This window comes from Gossypium raimondii, chromosome 7 (genome assembly GCF_025698545.1).
Source record: "Gossypium raimondii isolate GPD5lz chromosome 7, ASM2569854v1, whole genome shotgun sequence".
NCBI lineage: Eukaryota > Viridiplantae > Streptophyta > Magnoliopsida > Malvales > Malvaceae > Gossypium > Gossypium raimondii.
The window spans coordinates 24,519,772-24,529,608 of record NC_068571.1 but is presented as its reverse complement, the minus strand read 5'-3'; the positions used below and the strand labels follow the sequence as shown (position 1 = coordinate 24,529,608).

Here is a 9,837-nt window from a genome sequence, read left to right as displayed (position 1 = left end):
AGGCTTAATGTAATATGGGCCTAGATTTTATTAGATTTGTAATACTGAACTGTATTAGACTTTTATTATAGTTATTATATATATATATATATTTTTTATATTTGGGTTTTAATACTTGGCTTCGGGTCGGGCAAAATTTGGGTATTACAGTGTTCTTTGATTTCCTTGACCATTCCAAGAAAAATTTAGGTGGTTCATCTAACCTGCATTATAGTTATTACTATAAGTGTTGTTTTGAGGTCTAGAATTATTACCCATATAATTGACTTGCTCATTCTCTGTGCTAGGACTGAAGGGTAAACATTCTAAATTATTCATTCCACCTCTAATTGCATTGCATTGCATCATTGAGTTCACCTACGTAGAAAAGTATAAACCATCAATTTTCTTATTCAATGCTTCTACTTGGTTTGATAACATGGAGACTGCATCTAGATTCAAAACACTGACTACTTTCATCAATTTTGTTCTTATGACTTGCCACCGATAATTATTCAGTGTCATTTCCTCTATAAACTCATAAGCTACCTCAGGTGTTTTATTACTCAGTGTTCCACCAGCTGCTGCATCAATTAACTGCATAGTCGAGGGATTCAAAACATTGTAGAAAGTTTGAACTTGTAACCACAGGGGTAACCCAAGATGATGGCACATTCTCAATAAGTCCTTGTATCTCTCCCATGCATCATATAATGTATATAAATCAATCTGGGCAAAGGAAGAAATGACATTCCTCAACTTAGTTGTTTTAGCCGGTGGGAAATACTTCAGGACAAATTTCTCAGTCATTTGAGCCCATGTAGTGATAGAACTCGTGGTAAATAGTTTAACCACTATTTTGCCTTGTTCCTCAACGAGAATGGGAACTATCGTAAGTAAATGGCGTCATCAGTGGCACCACTAATCTTGAAAGTGTCACAAATCTTTAAGAAATTGGCCAGATGAGTGTTTGGATCCTCATCTTGCAAACCATCGAACTGAACATACTATTGTATCATCTGAATTGTGTTCGGCCTTAGCTCAAAATTGTTTGCAGCAATGGCAGCTCTCACAATACTCGATTCAGCCCTAATCAGAGCAAGCTTGGCATAATCATACACAGTACGAGGAACAAGATCTATAAGAGGTAGCTAAATATTCTAATTATCACCCATCTCCACAATAATATTGTTGTCCTCTTGTTCGTCTACTATATTATGTTGACTTTGCCTTGTTTCTCTAATCTCTTTACAATTTTTGCGATCATTACTTTCAATCTCACTTTCAAAAAGCAATGGTCCCGATAGGTTTCCTCTAGTCATAAATCAAAAGAACCTGTCAGAAGCAAACAAAAGACAATTTAAAATTTAAAAATTTAATTAAAACAAAAATATAAAAATAAATAAAATAAAAATGGATAAATTAATAGAAATAAAGTTTTCCTCATATTTCAATCCCCGGCAATGGCGCCAAAAACTTGATGTCCTAGGAACGAACTAAAAATACAACAAAAGCAAGTGCACCTATTGATAAATAGTATTTCTACAATGAGTAGAGATACTGTATCCATGAGGACTAAAAGTACTAGTAATTACCGTTTTCCTATTATCTAGCCTACAAATTGCAGTGATTGGTTTAAACTAACATTACTAAATTAATTTAACTTAAGAACTCAAAAGAGAATAAATCAGGAAAATAATTGAAAAATAACCAATGAGAGAAACAATACCCAAGAAATAATCCACCTAGACTTCATCTATCATTTTGAATCTGAATTAAACGATTTATTCACTTGGTATCTTGATCCGTAGGAATCCCTAGATTATGCTAATATCTCTTTCGAAAGTAAGAACAACTAACTCTAAGTTGATTAATTGAAATTTCTTTCTAATTAAAACCCCTATTGTCACATTAACTCGATCTATGGATTCCCATATTATATTTGACTCTAATCCGGTAGATTTATGTCATCCTGTTTCTAGGATTGCATGCAACTCCACTCAATTATGCTAGATCTACTCTTAAATAGGGAATTTTCCTTCTCTGATTTAAGCACATTAAACATTAATATCCCAGAAATATTAAAATAAGAGATAAACACATATAACTAAGAACAAGAATAAAGTATTTATCACATAAAATAGAAATCAAATAATAGAATTCATCATAAGGTTCATCTCTCCTAGGTATCTAGGAAATTAGTTCATAATTGTGAATAAAAACATCTTAAAGATAGAATAACCACAAGAAATAAAGAAAATCATAAAAACTTCAAAAGAAATTAAAATGAGGTCTTCAATCTTGATGGAAATCTGCTTCAGAGTTGACACCAATGGTGTTGTTCGAGTTGTTTTCTTCAATATTCTCTGCTAGCTCCCACTTCTCTTCTTCTATTTGGTATTTATAGACTTTAAAATGCCCAGAAAGCCTAAAGATTATGTTTTTCTGTATGTTTGGGATGCGAATTGCAAAATTGACACGGTCTGGCACATGACCGTATGTCAACCTATGTGGCTCTTGAAATCTATTATATTTGTTTGATTTTTGCTTATTTTTCGCTCATTTTTCTCCCAAATGCTCTTCTAAGTATAGAAACATGAAATTAAAGGATTAGGAGCATAAAATTCACCAATTTGCATAAATAATCATCCAAAAATGCATTAGGAACAAGATTACAATACGTTACTTTTATCACTTATCAACGAGTCATGCACATCATCCACTCAAGATTAAGGTATGTCACACTTTGAACTTCGCAAGTAAATAATTCATAAACGGATCTAGGATCTATTCTACTTAGGTCATATCTGATATATTGTGAACCCAATCAATTACATTTATATCTCTATCTTCTAAGCATCATCTTCTCTGATGATCAAGACAAAGAATCTCCCTAATTGAACTTGATAGACGACATATTAGTCTTTAAATCAGTTTGTTCAATTTGATTAGACTAAGGACATGTTCAGGTCATCTACTAACATAATTTGCCTTTTGATATTACGATCCGAGCACATAGTACCGCTTAGCTTTAGGATAAACATTATATAACCAGTGAGTCAATATTTGCTTCCATTTTACTTTGCATGAAGAAACATTGAGGAAAATATAGAAAGAGTATTTATGTAATTTATGTATATTTTTATTAAACCAATTTGTTCGAAAAATACAAGTATACAAAGCGTACTACATTTAAGGTACCAGATCCAACAGTCTCCCACTTTCCATAGTAAAATAGATGAGTCATGTTTCGCATTCCTATGCAATCTATATGTTTCTTAAAACTCCTAGCTAGTAGAGTCTTAGTAAACAAGTCTGTAGGAATTATAATTGCAACGATGACTTAATTCAATGGGTGTAGGAACTATCATAACAACAACTTACAAATGTTTTCAAGGTTACATGCGTTTGTTGCAAAAAAAAACTTTTTAATATTTGCTTTGTAATGCCTAAATTTTACCCGGCCCATAATAAAAATAATAATGAAATGTCTAGTATTTTTACAAGTCCAGAACAAAAAAAGGCCCAAAATACAAAAACGGAGGCCCAAATCCAGTGGCCTAAAGCAGTGGCAGAAACCCTAGGGTTTCTGAGGTAAGCTTCAGCCGCCGCAACTCAAATCTTCCCCAAAGGCCGAATCTCCACACGATCTTCACCTACAAACATAAGAAAGGAAAGAAAATCAAAGATTTCGAAATCAAATCAAACAGATATTAGCAGATTTCTTTGTATATTTTACGATTGCTATAAAAGCAATATGAACATACTGTAATGAGGACTTATTGAAAATCAATAAAAAAACACAATTACCTTTACAGCAAAAACACAGTTAGTTCAATACTGAAAGAGCAAAAATCGCTCCTAGGTTGATATTTATTTCTTTATCTTTGTTAATCTATAGTTTTTATTGTTATATGTTTTTTTATCTATATGCTAAGAAAATAAATAGAAAGAAAAGGAAAGAAACGGCCTGAGTGGTAACCAGAACTGCCGTGAACGGTCGGAAACCGAAAGGTTTCTCGGAGATTTGAGGCTCTTGTAGCAGTGTTTTGTGGGTTTCAGGTCCAGATCTGGGTTTAGGGGCTTCAAAGGGATAGAATAGGAGATTTTCTCCTTTTCCGCCACCATGCAGACGGCAGTGCTTGACCGGAGATCGGCCGTGCATGGCTGGCTTGTGATCGGTGTGGGACCTACCTAGGCTTGACGATTGGAGAAGGAAAGCTTTTCTAAAGGTTCTTTGTTTTTTTTTTTTAAATAGGCATAAAAATGATTTTTTTTTAGAGTGGGGGGCTTTTATAGGGTACCAAAACGGTACCGTTTTGGAGAGCCCCCCCAGACGCCCAAAACGGCGTCGTTTTGGGGAGGTCGACCCGACCCGGCCTAGGATCCGCGTGTTTTTGAGCGGAGGGGTAAATTGCGCTTTTTATGTACTTTTTATATTTTTTCTATATATATACTTTTTATGTACCCATTTATTTCCCTATATATATGTATATTTTTTTTATATAATGTAATTATTATTTAGTTTGTTTTTTATATATGTACATGTGTATATTTTTTTAATGAAAGTTTATTTATTTATATATATATGGATATTTATTCTTTTTAAAAATGCTCAAATATATACATTTTAAACACCTATTTTATAATCTATATATACGTTTATCTATTTTTCTTTACTTTCATAAGTATATTATGTATTGTATATATATATAAGTTCTATAACCCAAAAATTTATTATAACCCAAAAATTTATTTGTAAACCATATGTATATTTTAATCTTCATAATTTCTATGTGCATATTATATATCTTATTTTCTTTATTTATTTCATTTGCTTTCTTCATTCGTTATTTAATTGTGTTTACATTTATTCATTTAATATTTTGCATCTCATGGATTATTATTTTTCATTTCGTTTATTTATTTGTTTATATTGTTTCTATGCCATTGATGTATTTGTTATTGTAACATTTATGCATACATTCAATCACGTCATCTTTTTATTCGAATTTAAAATAGAACTTTTCAAAATAGATATAATACTCGTATTTAGGATTTTCAAGAAAGTTGAGTCTTAACGTATTGGGTTCCGATTTTCTTCGTTAAATCTAACAATCGAGAATTACTCTTTGATCAAACAAAATAAAACTTGTCATCGGGAATTCAATATGTTGTGTCCTAACTATTGGATGTGACACGTTGATTTCTCGAGATAAAGATTTTTTTAAAAAAAATAAAATAATAAAGGAAATATTAAATGTTTGAGATTTTATGAAATCGTGCCCTAACGTATTGGGCTGCGATTTTTTCATAAATTTTCAACAATTAAATACTTCCTTAGGTTTTATTACACGAGTTTTTTGGACCAACTCATCTTGAAAGGAATAAAATATTGTGCCCTAACGCATTGGGTGTGATATTTTCTTTTTTTTTAAATGAGAAAGTCTTAATAAATAATTTAATTTAACTAAGGATTGTATTTATTAATTCTCGACATTACGACACTAATTAATCAACTTGGTACGAAATTTTGGGCGTTACGAGGGTGCTCATCCTTCCTCGTATGTAACTGACTCCCGAACCTGTTTTTCTAAAACTCGTAGACCAAAGTCATTCTAGGTGATCCAATCACACCTTAATAAAAGATTGGTGGCGACTCCAAATTTTCATCGACAACTAATTTTTGTTTTTTTCCAAAAATAAAAATGGGTTCGACAGCTTGGCGACTCCACTGGGGACTTTTGTTCAAAAAAATTATGAGAGTCGGGCCACAAAGTTGAACTTCGTACCTATGTCTTCGTGAGATTTTTATCTCCGTGCAACCATAGGGAAATGTATTCCCCAGAACTGAACTCGGTCCATATGAGCCTATAATGGGTGAGGATTGAGGAATCTGCTAGTTCAGGTACCCTTGCTCTAGAAGCGAAACCTCATATAATGAACCTTAGGAATCCACCCTAGGTAGAACTATATTAAACCCTAGTAGATATCCGAGTAGGAATTTTACTATTATATTCTATGTTTATATGATACTGACTTTTCGTGTTTTATTTACATGTCATGGCATTTCATTGCATTATAAAAGGCGTCGGTTCATATTCAGTTTCTTGATAGAAAGCTCATCATGGAAAAAGGGTTTCTGGATAAAGTGGAGGATAATGCGGCTATCCGAACTTGGTCTGAAACAACACAGCAAGAAAAGGGTGATAGTTTGGCTGACGGGCATGTATCGGAATTATGAGACTTTACGCGCATCAGTGTAATTCAAAACAATTTACAAGAATTGAAGGAAATTTGGGGTCATTGGAGTGATGAGGTTAGACAGCTGTTTTATAATAATTATGGGGATCTGCCTTATTTGCTTGATGTAAAGGTAGACAAGCATTTGTTTCAAGCCCTCGCCCAGTTCTAGAATCCTGCTTACAGCTGCTTTACATTTGGGAAGGTCGATTTGGTGCCTACGATAGAGGAATATGTGGCTTTACTCTGATGTTCAAAGTTTCAAATGGACAGGGTCTACTCGAGAGCGGTAAATGTGCCAACCTTTTCAAAGAAGCTGATGAGTATAACAGGAATTAGTGAGCAGTGGGTTGCTGCACGGATTAAGCAAAAGGGGGATAGTAAATGTGTTCCTTGGAGAAGTTTGAAAGATGTAATTCTAACACACCCAGACATGAGAAAGAGGTTAAATGTCTTTGCTTTAAGTATATACGGTTTGGTTGTCTTCCCCAAGGCCTTGGGGGATGTGGATGAAGCAGTCACTGATTTATTCGACCGGCTTGATAAGAAGGTTACACCGATTCCGGTAATTTTGGCAGAAACCTTTAGGTCATTGAGTGCATGCCGAAAAACGGGTGAGGGTAGATTTATTGGATGTGCACAGCTTCTACTCGCATGGTTCCACAGTCACTTTTGGAAGGTGGATAAGGTTTCGTATCGGGTTTTCTCTGAAAATTATTCACCACTAAAGGAGAGATGACATTTCGGAGGAGAAATGGATGGTAATTCTTCAGAATCTTCAAGAGGAGGACGTTGAGTGGAGACCTCCTTGGTTGTTACCAGATGAGATTTTTTATAGGTGCGATAATTTTGATTGGGTTCCACTGCTTGGAGTTTGGGGAGCTATTGGATATGCCCCATTATTAGTGCTAAGGCAATATAGGTCAAGGCAATTTATACCTGCGACCCAAAGGATAGCTGATTGTGAATTTTCGTACAGAGATGATGGTTATAGAAAGAAAATTCAAGAGATGTCCAGTGCGTGGAAACAGACTCGCCGAATGAAGGGGTTAGCTGTGGGTCCAATGACAACTCCTGAGTATAATGAATGGTGGGGTAGGAGAATCAACGACAATATACCCAAGGTAAGTCAGGAAAGTCGCCAGTCAATAGAGGAGCATTTGCGAGTCATCCCTTCTGAGTTGGAAATCATAAGACAAGATTTTGAGAGAAGAAATGCGGAACTTGAAGAGGGAAAGACGAACTTGAGATTGGACATAGACGTTCAGAAGCTTGAAACTGAGAAATTAAGGAAGGAGAAAAACAAGGCTGAGGAGGAGCTGGGTAGTCTAAAGACGGATTATAAAAGGTTGCGTCTGTCAATGAGAACTGTCGGACTGGGAAAAATTTCAGAACAGTGGCGAGCACAAATTGGAGAAGAAAAGGATAAAGCCGATAGATGGGAACATAAATTCCAACAGATGCAGAGGCAAAACGAGGATTTAGAAAAGAGTTTGTCAGAAAGCCAAAAGGAAAAGGGCGAGTTAAAGGATAGGGTGATCGTGTTGGAAGGATGTCTTCGTCAGTATCGAAATCGAAATCTCGCGATAGAGTTGAAAGCAAGCTTGAGCAAAATTGAAGAAATGAAGAAAAAAATCGAAGAGCTAGAAACGACGCTGCAAAATTGTGAGATCCAGATCAAGTACTTGAAAGCAAATGAAAGTCGTAATAATGAACAGCTCCTCTACTTTCAGAGTCAAGTTAGGAATAGAGATCATCTTACGGAAGAAGCTATGGTCCAGATTCGAGAAGTAGCTGATTACATACAGATTTTAGCAGTACAGGCTGACATGCTGAGTGTGAAGTATGAATTAGAATCAGATCGGGGGCAAGAATTAGCTTGGTTACTTAAAAAGATTAGAGTTTTGGGTACTAGGGCAAAGTCTTATTTGTAATTCACTTTATGTAAAGAAATTTAATTTCTAGTAAAGTTTTCTTAAATGGAATTGAATCAAAATTGACGCCTTTTTTGCATTCATTTCATGCATTACTTCATATGCATTTAAAAAATATATTAAAAGATTCTAATTAATTTAAATCACTCCTCAGTTAATCTGGAAACCAACCAACCTACCAAACACCGCTACGGTACTCGATCAAAAACTAAGAACATGAATCAAAGGATGGAAAGGCTAGAACAGTTCCAAAAGGAAATGCAAGAGCAGCTTCAACAGCAAATGAATGAGCAGCTTCAGAAAATTCAGCAAAAAATGATAGATAAAATGATGGAATCTCAAGGGAGTATGATGACCCAGTTAACTCAATGGTTGAACAAGGAAACTGATAAAGGAAAAGGCTCTGTGTTCAATGTTGAAGAAGGAGACAGCAAGGGACCTGTTTATCCCCTAGGCTTTACCCCACAGCATGTTGAGATATATCCACACAAATCTTCTGTCAGCATTAAGCCTCAGTAGATCAAGGCTGGCGCTACAACACAAATGAATTTTCAAGCTCGATCGGACTCTAACCCCGGAGACAAACTTGTTAATCCTGCTATCCCTGACTTCGATGAAACAATTGGAAAAGAGAAAATGAATGATGAATTGCCAAAACAACTAGAAGAAAAGTACAAATGGCTAGAGGAGAAATTTAGAGCAATGGAATTTGCTGATAGCTACTATGGGATTGATGCTAAAGAATTGAGCTTGGTTCCAGATTTGGTACTCCCATACAAGTTCAAAATGCCAAAATTTGAGAAGTGCAATGAAACTAGTAGCCCCGAAGCCCATATTACTATGTTTTGCAAACGGATGACTGGGCATGTTAATAACGATCAACTGCTGATACATTGCTTTCAAGATAGCCTCACAGGGGCAACATCCAAGTGGTACAATCGATTGAACCGTACCCAGATTAATTCGTGGAGAGATCTAGCACAAGTGTTTATAAAATAGTACAGCCATGAGACTGACATGGTACCTGATAGAATCACTCTGCAGAACATGGAAAAGAAACCCGGTGAAAGTTTTAGGTAATACGCACTGAGATGGAGAGAGGTTGCCGTCCAAGTTCAGCCATCTCTTCTAGAAAGAGAGATGACGATGCTTTTCGTTAACACATTGAAGGCCCCATTTATTACACATATGTTAAGAAATGCTACTGAAAGCTTTTCTGACATAGTTATGAATGGTGAAATGATAGAAAATGGTATTAGAAGCGGGAAGATAGATGCTGGAGAAAGTACCAAAAGGTCGGCCTCAAAGAAGAAGGACAATGAGGTCAATAACACAAGTTCATATTCAAAGACGATTACCGTGAATCAACCGGGAAAAGTGATTGTTAACCAATAAGGATCAACAAAATGGGGATCTGACACAAGGCAAAATATGGAGAAGCTTCAATTTACACTAATTCCAATGTCGTATAAGGAGCTATATCAGAATCTATTCAATGCACACGTGGTTTCCCCTTACCACTTGAAACCTCTGCAACCGTCATACCCCAAGTGGTACGATGCAAATGCCCAATGTGATTATCACGCGGGAATCGTGGGGCATTTTATAGAACATTGTACGACGTTCAAGAAGCCGATAGAAAGACTCATAAGCATGAGTGTCGTTAAAGTGGATGATTCGC

The 9,837-nt window shown here is 35.4% G+C and overlaps 1 non-coding gene across 1 annotated transcript; it reads left to right on the top strand.

Moving 5' to 3' along the window:
• Window positions 1–634: 634 nt before the first annotated feature.
• On the top strand, window positions 635–741 carry LOC128042721 (small nucleolar RNA R71). Its single transcript, XR_008198234.1, has one exon. It is a non-coding gene; the product is annotated as a small nucleolar RNA R71 (small nucleolar RNA).
• The last annotated feature ends 9,096 nt before the right edge of the window (window positions 742–9,837 follow it).